General features: G+C 32.7%; 1 protein-coding gene across 29 annotated transcripts in view; it reads left to right on the top strand.

The window, feature by feature from the left end:
• Positions 1-13,234, top strand: part of LOC117316684 (cytosolic carboxypeptidase 3-like) — a 186,846-nt gene that overhangs the window by 25,213 nt on the left and 148,399 nt on the right. For all 29 annotated transcript variants that reach the window (XM_033871403.1, XM_033871393.1, XM_033871419.1 and 26 more), the window contains exon 3: positions 7,958-8,145. The gene's annotated coding sequence lies outside the window, so the exon portion shown is untranslated. The remainder of the gene's footprint in view (positions 1-7,957; positions 8,146-13,234) is intronic.

Below are 13,234 nucleotides of genomic sequence, written 5' to 3'. Positions count from 1 at the left end.
TAGCTCGATCGGTTGAGCATAAGACTAGTCACAATATACCGCTCGGCTAGAGAGATCTTCTCTTTAGCTCGATCGGTTGAGCATAAGACTAGTAAGTCAGAGGTCCCGAGGTCCCTAGCGGAGGCAGTGATTTAAATCTAATTAATCATGCATTCTGTTACATATATACAGATATCCGCTATAGTATATGGAGGAAACAAATTGAGGTTAGAAAAAGCCTAATGAATTAAACTCTTCTGATATTAGCGGTACAGTTTTAGGTCACCGAGACATTCCACCTTAATGATGGTGACATCAAACTTAAAGTTTACACAGGTATTTGCTATTCTGTGACTTACAGCCAGCTGATCATCACAAGGCCAGGTATGACTATGGGTGGGGTATACTTCCTTATTTTGTTTATAGGGAACAACCAACCAATTGAAAAAATATATTTTTGAAACAGCCCCTGTGTATAGAACGTTGAGCCAAGGATAAAATGTCTGGCAGCCACTGATTGGCCAGTATGTTATGAAGTGAGAAATTAGATATGTAGCCTGATAGGAAACTATCAATAAGAAATGTTGATATAAATTTCTTAAGTCCGATTGTTTTTTTTTCACAAAAGTTCACGTAATAATAGCAAACAGGTAAACATTTAAGATTTTTGAGAATTTTTACTGCGAAATTCAGCTATTTTCAAAATGGCTACCCTGGAGAAAATTTGAGCTGAAGGACCCACCTTTTTTTTTGATTAGGTGTTATATCAGACCCTAAACTTTTGTTATAAACCATAATCGTCATATTCAATTCAAGAATTTGAATGAAATAATCCAAAACGTTAACACTAAGGTCTATGGGAAAACAATTGGTTGGTTGGTCTCTTATAAATACAACAATAGTATATGTTAGTTTGGTACACACAGACTCTTCAGTAATTTTGATAAGAAATATATACATTGTATATACATCAAACTAATCTCCTCAACTTTAATCTCTTTTCAAAATTTTAAATATAGAAGTTTATTTATTATTATACCTTCCTGAATAAACCACCCTCTGGAGTTTGGAAGCTTTTGTTTGAATACATATTGATACAATATTTAAGACAGTCTCATTTCAGTTATCATTTAGTAAGACAAAATTACATATTTCAGAAGGAATGATATTTTCCTAAAGTATTACAAAGAGATTTCTAGATCTTTGATCTGCCAATTTCCAGACCAAAACATTACTGTTATGTAGAAGTTTTCTGAGGGCAACTTGTCAGGTATTAGTTATAATTATATTTACAGTACAGTATATAAAGATGGTGTTTTAGTCCAGTATTTACTGTATACAGTATATAAAGATGGTGTTTTAGTCCAGTATTTACTATATACAGTATATAAAGATGGTGTTTTAGTCCAGTATTTACTGTATACAGTATATAAAGATGGTGTTTTAGTCCAGTATTTACTGTATACAGTATATAAAGATGGTGTTTTAGTCCAGTATTTACTGTATACAGTATATAAAGATGGTGTTTTAGTCCAGTATTTACTGTATACAGTATATAAAGATGGTGTTTTAGTCCAGTATTTACTGTATACATTATATAAAGATGGTGTTTTAGTCCAGTATTTACAGTACAGTATATAAAGATGGTGTTTTAGTCCAGTATTTACAGTACAGTATATAAAGATGGTGTTTTAGTCCAGTATTTACAGTACAGTATATAAAGATGGTGTTTTAGTCCAGTATTTACAGTACAGTATATAAAGATGGTGTTTTAGTCCAGTATTTACAGTACAGTATATAAAGATGGTGTTTTAGTCCAGTATTTATAGTACAGTATATAAAGATGGTGTTTTAGTCCAGTATTTACAGTACAGTATATAAAGATGGTGTTTTAGTCCAGTATTTACAGTACAGTATATAAAGATGGTGTTTTAGTCCAGTATTTACAGTACAGTATATCAAGATGGTGTTTTAGTCCAGTATTTACAGTACAGTATATAGAGGTGGTGTTTAAGTCCAGTATTGACAGTATACAGTATAAAAAGATGGTGTTTTAGTCCAGTATTTACAGTACAGTATATAAAACTGGTGTTTTAGTCCAGTATCTACAGTACAGTATATAAAGATGGTGTTTTAGTCCAGTATTTACAGTACAGTATATAAAGATGGTGTTTTAGTCCAGTATCTACAGTACAGTATATCAAGATGGTGTTTTAGTCCAGTATTTACAGTACAGTATATAAAGATGGTGTTTTAGTCCAGTATCTACAGTACAGTATATAAAGATGGTGTTTTAATCCAGTATCTACAGTACAGTATATAAAGATGGTGTTTTAGTCCAGTATTTACAGTACAGTATATCAAGATGGTGTTTTAGTCCAGTATTTACAGTACAGTATATGAAGATGGTGTTTTAGTCCAGTATTCACAGTACAGTATATAAAGATGGTGTTTTAGTCCAGTATTTACAGTACAGTATATCAAGATGGTGTTTTAGTCCAGTTTTTACAGTACAGTATATAAAGAAGGTGTTTTAGTCCAGTATTTACAGTATATTATATAAAGATGGTGTTTTAGTCCAGTATTTACAGTACAGTATATAGAGATGGTGTTTTAGTCCAGTATTTACAGTACAGTATATAGAGATGGTGTTTTAGTCCAGTATTTACAGTACAGTATATAAAGATGGTGTTTTAGTCCAGTATTTACAGTACAGTATATCAAGATGGTGTTTTAGTCCAGTATTTACAGTACAGTATATAAAGATGGTGTTTTAGTCCAGTATTTACAGTACAGTATATAGAGATGGTGTTTTAGTCCAGTATTTACAGTACAGTATATAAAGATGGTGTTTTAGTCCAGTATTTACAGTATAGTATATAAAGGTGGTGTTTTAGTCCAGTATTTACAGTACAGTATATAAAGGTGGTGTTTTAGTCCAGTATTTACAGTACAGTATATAAAGATGGTGTTTTAGTCTAGTATTTACAGTACAGTATATAAAGATGGTGTTTTAGTCCAGTATTTACAGTACAGTATATAAAGATGGTGTTTTAGTCTAGTATTTACAGTACAGTATATAAAGATGGTGTTTTAGTCCAGTATTTACAGTACAGTATATAAAGATGGTGTTTTAGTCCAGTATTTACAGTACAGTATATAAAGATGGTGTTTCAGTCCAGTATTTAAGTGTACAGTGTATAAAGATGGTGTTTTAGTCCAGTATTTACAGTACAGTATATAAAGATGGTGTTTTAGTCCAGTATTTACAGTGCAGTATATAAAGATGGTGTTTTAATCCAGTTTTTACAGTACAGTATATAAAGATGGTGTTTTAGTCCAGTATTTACAGTATAGGATATAAAGATGGTGTTTTAGTCCAGTATTTACAGTACAGTATATAGAGATGGTGTTTTAGTCCAGTATTTACAGTACAGTATATAAAGATGGTGTTTTAGTCCAGTATTTACAGTACAGTATATCAAGATGGTGTTTTAGTCCAGTATTTACAGTACAGTATATAAAGATGGCATGTTTTAGTCCAGTATTTACAGTACAGTATATAAAGATGGTGTTTTAGTCCAGTATTTACAGTACAGTATATAAAGATGGTGTTTTAGTCCAGTATTTATAGTACAGTATATAAAGATTGTGTTTTAGTCCAGTATTTACTGCACAGTATATAAAGATGGTGTTTTAGTCCAGTATTTACAGTACAGTATATAAAGATGGTGTTTTAGTCCAGTATTTACAGTACAGTATATAAAGATGGTGTTTTAGTCCAGTATTTACAGTACAGTATATAAAGGTGGTGTTTTAGTCCAGTATTTACAGTACAGTATATAAAGATGGTGTTTTAGTCCAGTATTTACAGTACAGTATATAAAGGTGGTGTTTTAGTCCAGTATTTACAGTACAGTATATAAAGATGGTGTTTTAGTCCAGTATTTACAGTACAGTATATCAAGATGGTGTTTTAGTCCAGTATTTACAGTACAGTATATAAAGATGGTGTTTAAGTCCAGTATTTACAGTATATTATATAAAGATGGTGTTTTAGTCCAGTATTTACAGTACAGTATATAGAGATGGTGTTTAAGTCCAGTATTGACAGTATACAGTATAAAAAGATGGTGTTTTAGTCCAGTATTTACAGTACAGTATATAAAACTGGTGTTTTAGTCCAGTATCTACAGTACAGTATATAAAGATGGTGTTTTAGTCCAGTATTTACAGTACAGTATATAAAGATGGTGTTTTAGTCCAGTATCTACAGTACAGTATATCAAGATGGTGTTTTAGTCCAGTATTTACAGTACAGTATATAAAGATGGTGTTTTAGTCCAGTATCTACAGTACAGTATATAAAGATGGTGTTTTAATCCAGTATTTACAGTACAGTATATAAAGATGGTGTTTTAGTCCAGTATTTACAGTACAGTATATGAAGATGGTGTTTTAGTCCAGTATTTACAGTACAGTATATGAAGATGGTATTTTAGTCCAGTATTCACAGTACAGTATATAAAGATGGTGTTTTAGTCCAGTATTTACAGTACAGTATATCAAGATGGTGTTTTAGTCCAGTTTTTACAGTACAGTATATAAAGATGGTGTTTTAGTCCAGTATTTACAGTATATTATATAAAGATGGTGTTTTAGTCCAGTATTTACAGTACAGTATATAGAGATGGTGTTTTAGTCCAGTATTTACAGTACAGTATATAAAGATGGTGTTTTAGTCCAGTATTTACAGTACAGTATATAAAGATGGTGTTTTAGTCCAGTATTTACAGTACAGTATATCAAGATGGTGTTTTAGTCCAGTATTTACAGTACAGTATATAAAGATGGTGTTTTAGTCCAGTATTTACAATACAGTATATAAAGATGGTGTTTTAGTCCAGTATTTACAGTACAGTATATAAAGATGGTGTTTTAGTCCAGTATTTACAGTACAGTATATAAAGATGGTGTTTTAGTCCAGTATTTACAGTACATTATATAAAGATGGTGTTTTAGTCCAGTATTTACAGTACAGTATATCAAGATGGTGTTTTAGTCCAGTATTTACCGTATAGTATATAAAGATGGTGTTTTAGTCCAGTATTTACAGTACAGTATATAAAGATGGTGTTTATATTAGTCCAGTATTTACAGTACAGTATATAAAGATGGTGTTTTAGTCCAGTATTTACAGTACAGTATATAAAGATGGTGTTTTAGTCCAGTATTTACAATACAGTATATAAAGATGGTGTTTTAGTCCAGTAGTTACAGTACAGTATATAAAGATGGTATTTTAGTCCAGTATTTACAGTACAGTATATCAAGGTGTTTTAGTCCAGTATTTACAGTACAGTATATAAAGATGGCATGTTTTAGTCCAGTATTTATAGTACAATATATAAAGATGGTGTTTTAGTCCAGTATTTACAGTACTGTATATCAAGATGGTGTTTTAGTCCAGTATTTACAGTACAGTATATCAAGATGGTGTTTATATAAAGATGGTGTTTTAGTCCAGTATTTACAGTACAGTATATCAAAATGGTGTTTTAGTCCAGTATTTACAGTACAGTATATAAAGATGGTGTTTTAGTCCAGTATTTATAGTACAGTATATAAAGATGGTGTTTTAGTCCAGTATTTACAGTACAGTATATAAAGATGGTGTTTTAGTCCAGTATTTACAGTACAGTATATAAAGATGGTGTTTTAGTCCAGTATTTACAGTACAGTATATAAAGATGATGTTTTAGTCCAGTATTTACAGTACAGTATATAAAGATGGTGTTTTAGTCCAGTATTTACCGTATAGTATATAAAGATGGTGTTTTAGTCCAGTATTTACAGTACAGTATATAAAGATGGTGTTTATATTAGTCCAGTATTTACAGTACAGTATATAAAGATGGTGTTTTAGTCCAGTATTTACAGTACAGTATATAAAGATGGTGTTTTAGTCCAGTATTTACAGTACAGTATATAAAGATGGTGTTTTAGTCCAGTATTTACAGTACAGTATATCAAGATGGTGTTTTAGTCCAGTATTTACCGTATAGTATATAAAGATGGTGTTTTAGTCCAGTATTTACAGTACAGTATATAAAGATGGCATGTTTTAGTCCAGTATTTATAGTACAATATATAAAGATGGTGTTTTAGTCCAGTATTTACAGTACAGTATATAAAGATGGTATTTTAGTCCAGTATTTACAGTACAGTATATCAAGATGGTGTTTTAGTCCAGTATTTACAGTACAGTATATAAAGATGGCATGTTTTAGTCCAGTATTTATAGTACAATATATAAAGATGGTGTTTTAGTCCAGTATTTACAGTACTGTATATCAAGATGGTGTTTTAGTCCAGTATTTACAGTACAGTATATCAAGATGGCGTTTATATAAAGATGGTGTTTTAGTCCAGTATTTACAGTACAGTATATCAAAATGGTGTTTTAGTCCAGTATTTACAGTACAGTATATAAAGATGGTGTTTTAGTCCAGTATTTACAGTACAGTATATAAAGATGGTGTTTTAGTCCAGTATTTACAGTACAGTATATCAAGATGGTGTTTTAGTCCAGTATTTACAGTACAGTATATAAAGATGGTGTTTTAGTCCAGTATTTACAGTACAGTATATCAAGATGGTGTTTTAGTCCAGTATTTACCGTACAGTATATAAAGATTGTGTTTTAGTCCAGTATTTACAGTACAGTATATAAAGATGGTGTTTTAGTCCAGTATTTACAGTACAGTATATAAAGATGGTGTTTTAGTCCAGTATTTACAGTACAGTATATCAAGATGGTGTTTTAGTCCAGTATTTACCGTATAGTATATAAAGATGGTGTTTTAGTCCAGTATTTACAGTACTGTATATAAAGATGGCATGTTTTAGTCCAGTATTTATAGTACAATATATAAAGATGGTGTTTTAGTCCAGTATTTACAGTACTGTATATCAAGATGGTGTTTTAGTCCAGTATTTACAGTACAGTATATCAAGATGGTGTTTATATAAAGATGGTGTTTTAGTCCAGTATTTACCGTACAGTATATCAAAATGGTGTTTTAGTCCAGTATTTACAGTACAGTATATAAAGATGGTGTTTTAGTCCAGTATTTATAGTACAGTATATAAAGATGGTGTTTTAGTCCAGTATTTACAGTACAGTATATAAAGATGGTGTTTTAGTCCAGTATTTACAGTACAGTATATAAAGATGGTGTTTTAGTCCAGTATTTATAGTACAGTATATCAAAATGGTGTTTTAGTCCAGTATTTACAGTACAGTATATAAAGATGGTGTTTTAGTCCAGTATTTACAGTACAGTATATAAAGATGGTGTTTTAGTCCAGTATTTACAGTACAGTATATAAAGATGGTGTTTTAGTCCAGTATTTACAGTACAGTATATAAAGATGGTGTTTTAGTCCAGTATTTACAGTACAGTATATAAAGATGGTGTTTTAGTCCAGTATTTACCGTACAGTATATCAAAATGGTGTTTTAGTCCAGTATTTACAGTACAGTATATAAAGATGGTGTTTTAGTCCAGTATTTATAGTACAGTATATCAAAATGGTGTTTTAGTCCAGTATTTACAGTACAGTATATAAAGATGGTGTTTTAGTCCAGTATTTATAGTACAGTATATCAAGATGGTGTTTTAGTCCAGTATTTACAGTACAGTATATAAAGATGGTGTTTTAGTCCAGTATTTACAGTACAGTATATAAAGATGGTGTTTTAGTCCAGTATTTACAGTACAGTATATAAAGATGGTGTTTTATTCCAGTATTTACAGTACAATATAAAGATGGTGTTTTAGTCAAGTGCTATGTTAAGTGAAATGTAAGTCTTGACCTTTTGTAGTATATGAATTTGCAGGATATAAAAAATATTGCCTCACATGTCATTGTAATTAAATTATCAAATTTGAAAAGAATTGTTTTTTTCTTTCAGGTGGGATTGACCAGCTTTATGAAAGAGAAGGCTATTCCTACTGGAGATGAAGTGTTGTGTTCTTACTGTGAAATAGTTATGTGGATGTTAAGCTATGGGTAAACGGCCCAAAATATATTGTTGGGAAATGGAAAATTCCAAGGGAGAAAACTCTGTACATATTTGATAATTGAGGAGGGCATTATCAGGTAAGAAGCCATTTAATTAATTCAATTTCTTCATTTTTGACAATTAAGATTTAAGGACCTAAAAAAATGCCACATCTCCGATAAAGAGTAACTCTGATTGTTTCTGAAAACAAAAATATGCCTTTGTATATTCTCATAAAACAGAGGTAATTTAATTAACATTAGTACCCCTTTAAAAGATTGAATTTCTTTTTTTTTCTTTTATTATCTTTTGCATCCCAAAGACATTTGTTATGTGAACTGTATAATTATCAATTTTAACTTTACATTGATCACTAAATGTATAAGATTCAACAAACATAATAAAGTCATTGATTTGAAAAAAAATAAATTCTAACAAGACATTTTTGTCATTGCATTATTTCCGAGACAATTTCGGAATGCATTCATAATTGTAAGAGGGAAGTTATGAGGTTATGAGATCTTTATACACTGTTAGAAAAGAAAACAAACAGTAATAAAAGGTCATAAAGTGAAAAGTACATTTTGAAAAAGTTTTTAACCCATTAATTGTATCGGGGGATATATAGAGGGAATGAAATACAATGATTTCTGTGAATAGCTGTAACGCAGACAGAAATGTAAACTTTGTCTCCCCAAACTATTGTTGTATCAATAATGGGCTGTGAAATGTTTGATAATGTTTGTGTAATAAATTTTGTGTTTATCAGAAGGTAAATAAGCTGAACGACAGGTAGCTAGTACACCTGTCGTTTGTGGATAAATCACACAGGTGTTGAAACCTAAACAACTGTATACCTATGTAGGTATAAATGTAATGCGTTTAACTTTCTGTGTTGTAATGTCTGGGTATAACAATGTGTCAGTGTGTTGAGGAGATTAAGTCATCATCGCCATGAATTAATCTGAGTTCCTGTCATGTATGACTTTCAACTCGATGTAGGGACACACTTGGAAGCTTCCGTTAAGTCAATTAATTTCTTAGGGGTCAATTTAAAGCTGGTTTGTAAAGGGTCAATTTGATGCTTGTTTTTGGGGTCAATTTGGTTCTTTTTGGGGTCAATTTGGTTTTTGGGTCAATTTAGTTCTTGTTTTTGGGGTCAATTTGGTTCTTTTTGGGGTCAATTTGGTTTTTGGGTCAATTTGGTTTTTGGGTCAATTTGGTTCTTGTTTTTAGGGTCATTTGGTTCTTGTTTTTAGGGTAAATTCGGTTCTTTTTGGGATCAATTTAGTTCTTGTTTTTGGGGTGAATTCGGTTCTTTTTGGGGTCAATTTGTTTCTGTTTTTGGGGTCAATTCGGTTCTTGTTTTTTTAGGTCAATTTGGTTCTTTTTCTGGGGGGTCAATTTAGTTCTTGTTTTTGAGGTCAGTTTGGTTCTTTTTCTAGTGGTCAATTTGGTTCTTGTTTTTGGGGACAATTTGGTGCTTGTTTTTTGGGTCAGTTTGTTTCTTGTTTTTGGGGTCAATTTGGTTTCCGATTTTGGGGTCAGTTTGTTTTCTTGTTTTTGGGGTCAGTTTGTTTACTTGTTTTTGGGGTCAATTTAGTTCTTGTTTTTTGTGTCAATTTAGTTCTTAATTTTGGGGTCAGTTTGGTTATTGTTTTGAGGGAAAATCAAATAAAAATAGATTGTAAATGATTACTCTAAAAAGATTGTTTTCTTTGTAAAAAAGAAATCGTTTTTTTTTCAACAGGTAAAACAAGTTTTTCATAGAAGATATTGTTTTAACCAGAAAAACAATCTTTTTTTTATAGAAAATAATCATATTTCCATATTTTAAGTTTCATTTCTTTATTTTTGTTTTCATTATAGACTAGGCATATGCAGAGAAATTGTGAAAAATAGCTTGATGGGCTTATCCCAAAGCATGGACTTAAGCTTATACACTGGTAAAATACAGTAAGATACATGCTATTCTAGTGTACTCTAGTCAAACTTACAATTCAAGCCCAAACTGTACCAATATCTAAGTCCACTTAACAGATATCATACCATTCTAATCCGAACTCTTTTGAATTGGAGGTTCATGTAAAGGTAAAGGTGACATATATCCTTAAATTACAAGGTTTTGTTATTTTTCTCTCATTATTTTTCACTGTAATTTTCTACCTTGTACATTTTGTCAATTAAAATTCTGCAAAAGATGACAGATTTGAATGACCTTGGAGTTGCATCATCAGTTATTTAGGCAGAAAATAAACATAGACGAAAAACTGTCATCCGGTAGGCCTGTTATTAGTTAACGTCCTGTACCAGGGCGATCATAATGCAAGGTCTGTTTGAAGTCTTTATAAAGTTACCTGTGACCTTCTATATAAACATATGTCGGGGTATACATACAAACTCCAAGGATGACCAGGTCATATGAATTTTATTCAAGTATCCTTATGTGTTTCAAAAACTTTAAAAAGCTCAATTCTTTATATTTGGTTTAGACTTCAAAATGATAATTTGAAGGTACATCTCTTCATATCAAAGAAATTGAATTTATTTTTAGGTAGTTGAAAGAATTTGAATATTGTTTGAACATATATATACTGTATATTGATTTTGCTTTGAATTGAAAGCTTCAGTTACAATTTTTTCCACAATTGTTAATACTCATATATGAGTATTGACAAAATACCTGCTCTCCAGTTAAATATTTTCATAATTAAAAGGTCTAATACAAACTGCCTAGAGGCCATTGCTTACCCCAGATGTATATATGACTAGGAATTTTATAAATCTCCCCCATATTTGTCTACTACTTAATTAATGTGTTGGACAGTCAAGTGATGAAATATGATCACAAATGACAGCTGAGTAGCTCTGATTTAATTTGTCTGACAGATCAGACTAGAACCTGATAGGAAGCCTTAACATACAAGAAATTTAACATGTGTAATCTTATCCGATGACACTACTGAAATCAGCTAGGACATTTATCAAATTTAATTGATGCCTTTTCATGCAGGACTATTTTAAGGAAAGATACATTATAGCTATCTTATTTGATTTTACGCCCGTATGACTTAGTTGGGGGCGTACAGTTTTACTGTTTCCATCTATCATTCCCTCATTCTGTCGGTCCATCCGTTGGTCTAATATATATCTCTGAACTAGAGTAATAAATATTTTTCAGCAAGGTTTATGCCCCGCCATGAAATGTTGCATCCTGTCCCGATGCAATGTAACTAGCTAATCTCAGAAACTGCTGATGCAATCCTCATATCACCAAATTGTGTTTCAGGGTGTCAAGTGGAAGCGGAGGCCTTTATGTCTTACAGACATTTTCTAGTTTGAGGCTATATGTGGGGGTTGAATTAAAGCAGGGAATGGAGGGGGGTTCATATGGTGCACCAATATATTTCTTGTTTTCATATTTATTACTTAGGTTTTGTCATTTCTCATTGAAGAATGCATAGCTAGACTAAATCTGTTGACTCCTAGTTTGTACTTTGCCCACTGAGAGTTCCTCATTTAGGCCATCTTTTCTCTCTGATAACTCCTTCATTTAGACAATCTTTACCAACTGATCATGAGAGCTCCTTCATTTAGACAATCTTTACCAACTGATCATGGGAGCTCCTTCATTTAGACAATCTTTCCCCACTGATCATGAGAGCTCCTTCATTTAGACAATCTTTACCAACTGATCATGAGAGTTCCTTTCCCCACTGAGAGCTCCCTTCATTTAGGACAGTCTTTCCCCACTTACCATGAGAGTTCCTTTCCCCACTGAGAGCGCCTTCATTTAGACAATCTTTCCCCACTGATCATGAGAGTTACTTCATTTAGACCATCTCTCCCCACTTGATCATGAGAGTTCCTTCATTTAGACAATCTATTCCCTAATTGATCATGAGACCTCCTTTCCCCACTGATAGCTCCTTCATTTGGACACTTTGTTCCACTGAGTAAGCTTTCCTTTTGGCACCTCACCAACTGAGAGCTCATGAACTTAGTTGGACAATCTTTCCTTACTGAGAGCTCCATCATTGGGTCAATCTCTGCCGACAGAGAGCTCCCTCATTTGGAAAATCTTTCCCCATAGAGAAGTCATTTAGAAGTTGTTCTTGGGGTGGGGTGGGGGTGGGTGGTGGTGGTGGTGGTGGGGGGGGTGGGGGTGGTGGGGGGGGGGGGGGGGGAGCTCCTTTTTTTGGATTTTTTTTTCACATTGAAAGCTCCTTCATTACAATAATCATTACAACTGAGTGTTCCCTCATTTGGACACTTTGTCCATCTGACAACTATTTCAATTGGACAGTCTTGCCCATTGAGAGCTCCCTAATTTGGACTCTTTGCCCTACTCACTCCAGATATCTCCTTCATTTCCTGTGGAGTCTTGTCCAACTGAGAGTGCCCTCATTGATGTACACTCTGCCCCACTGAGAACTTCTTGAATTGGAGAGTCTACTCCCAATGACAGCTCCATAATTTGGACCGTTTGACCCACTGAGAGCTCATTCGATTAAACAGCCTTGCCCTTCTGATGAAAGCTCTTTCGTTTGGACATTTTGCATCCCTGAGAGCTCCTTTATTAGGAACCTCTTGTACTTCTGCATGAGTACTCCAAGATCAGACCTATAGCCTTAGACTGTCTGGTCTAATTCTCTACTGTGAAACTCAAGGCAAATCCCCTGTGACCACAAAGATAACCACATTTCATTGGTTGATAATCCCCCACTAAGGGTAGTCTCCCCTTCCTTAGATTTGGAAGGTCACAAATCAGAAAGAGGAAGGAAATGATGTATAGAATTACATACTTCAGTAATCCAACCAACAATCATAGACTTTCTAGCCAGACACTTAAGCACTCTGAAATCTGTGTCCACTCAGACTCCTAGCAACATTTTTGAAATTTCATCGGATTGATGGTCAGAATTAGATTTCCACTTTAGCCAATGCTAGTCATGTGAATTTGATATGTAAAAACCTTTGCATTTGTATTCAGGTAAGATTTGCTTTACACCATATGTGTAACATTCAAAATGTCGCTCATTTGACTGTAAATGCCAGTGGGCCTTGACTTGTTAATATTGATATTGGTATTATAGATAGATCGAGCAGGTACTCTAGCATATACAAAATGTAAATGGTTTGTGAATCAAGTGCTAACGGTCGTGTATGTCAATATTGTAACTTTTA

The sequence above is a fragment of the Pecten maximus genome, chromosome 18, assembly GCF_902652985.1.
Source record: "Pecten maximus chromosome 18, xPecMax1.1, whole genome shotgun sequence".
In the NCBI taxonomy this organism is placed as follows: domain Eukaryota; kingdom Metazoa; phylum Mollusca; class Bivalvia; order Pectinida; family Pectinidae; genus Pecten; species Pecten maximus.
This window is presented reverse-complemented; position numbering and strand designations above follow the sequence as displayed.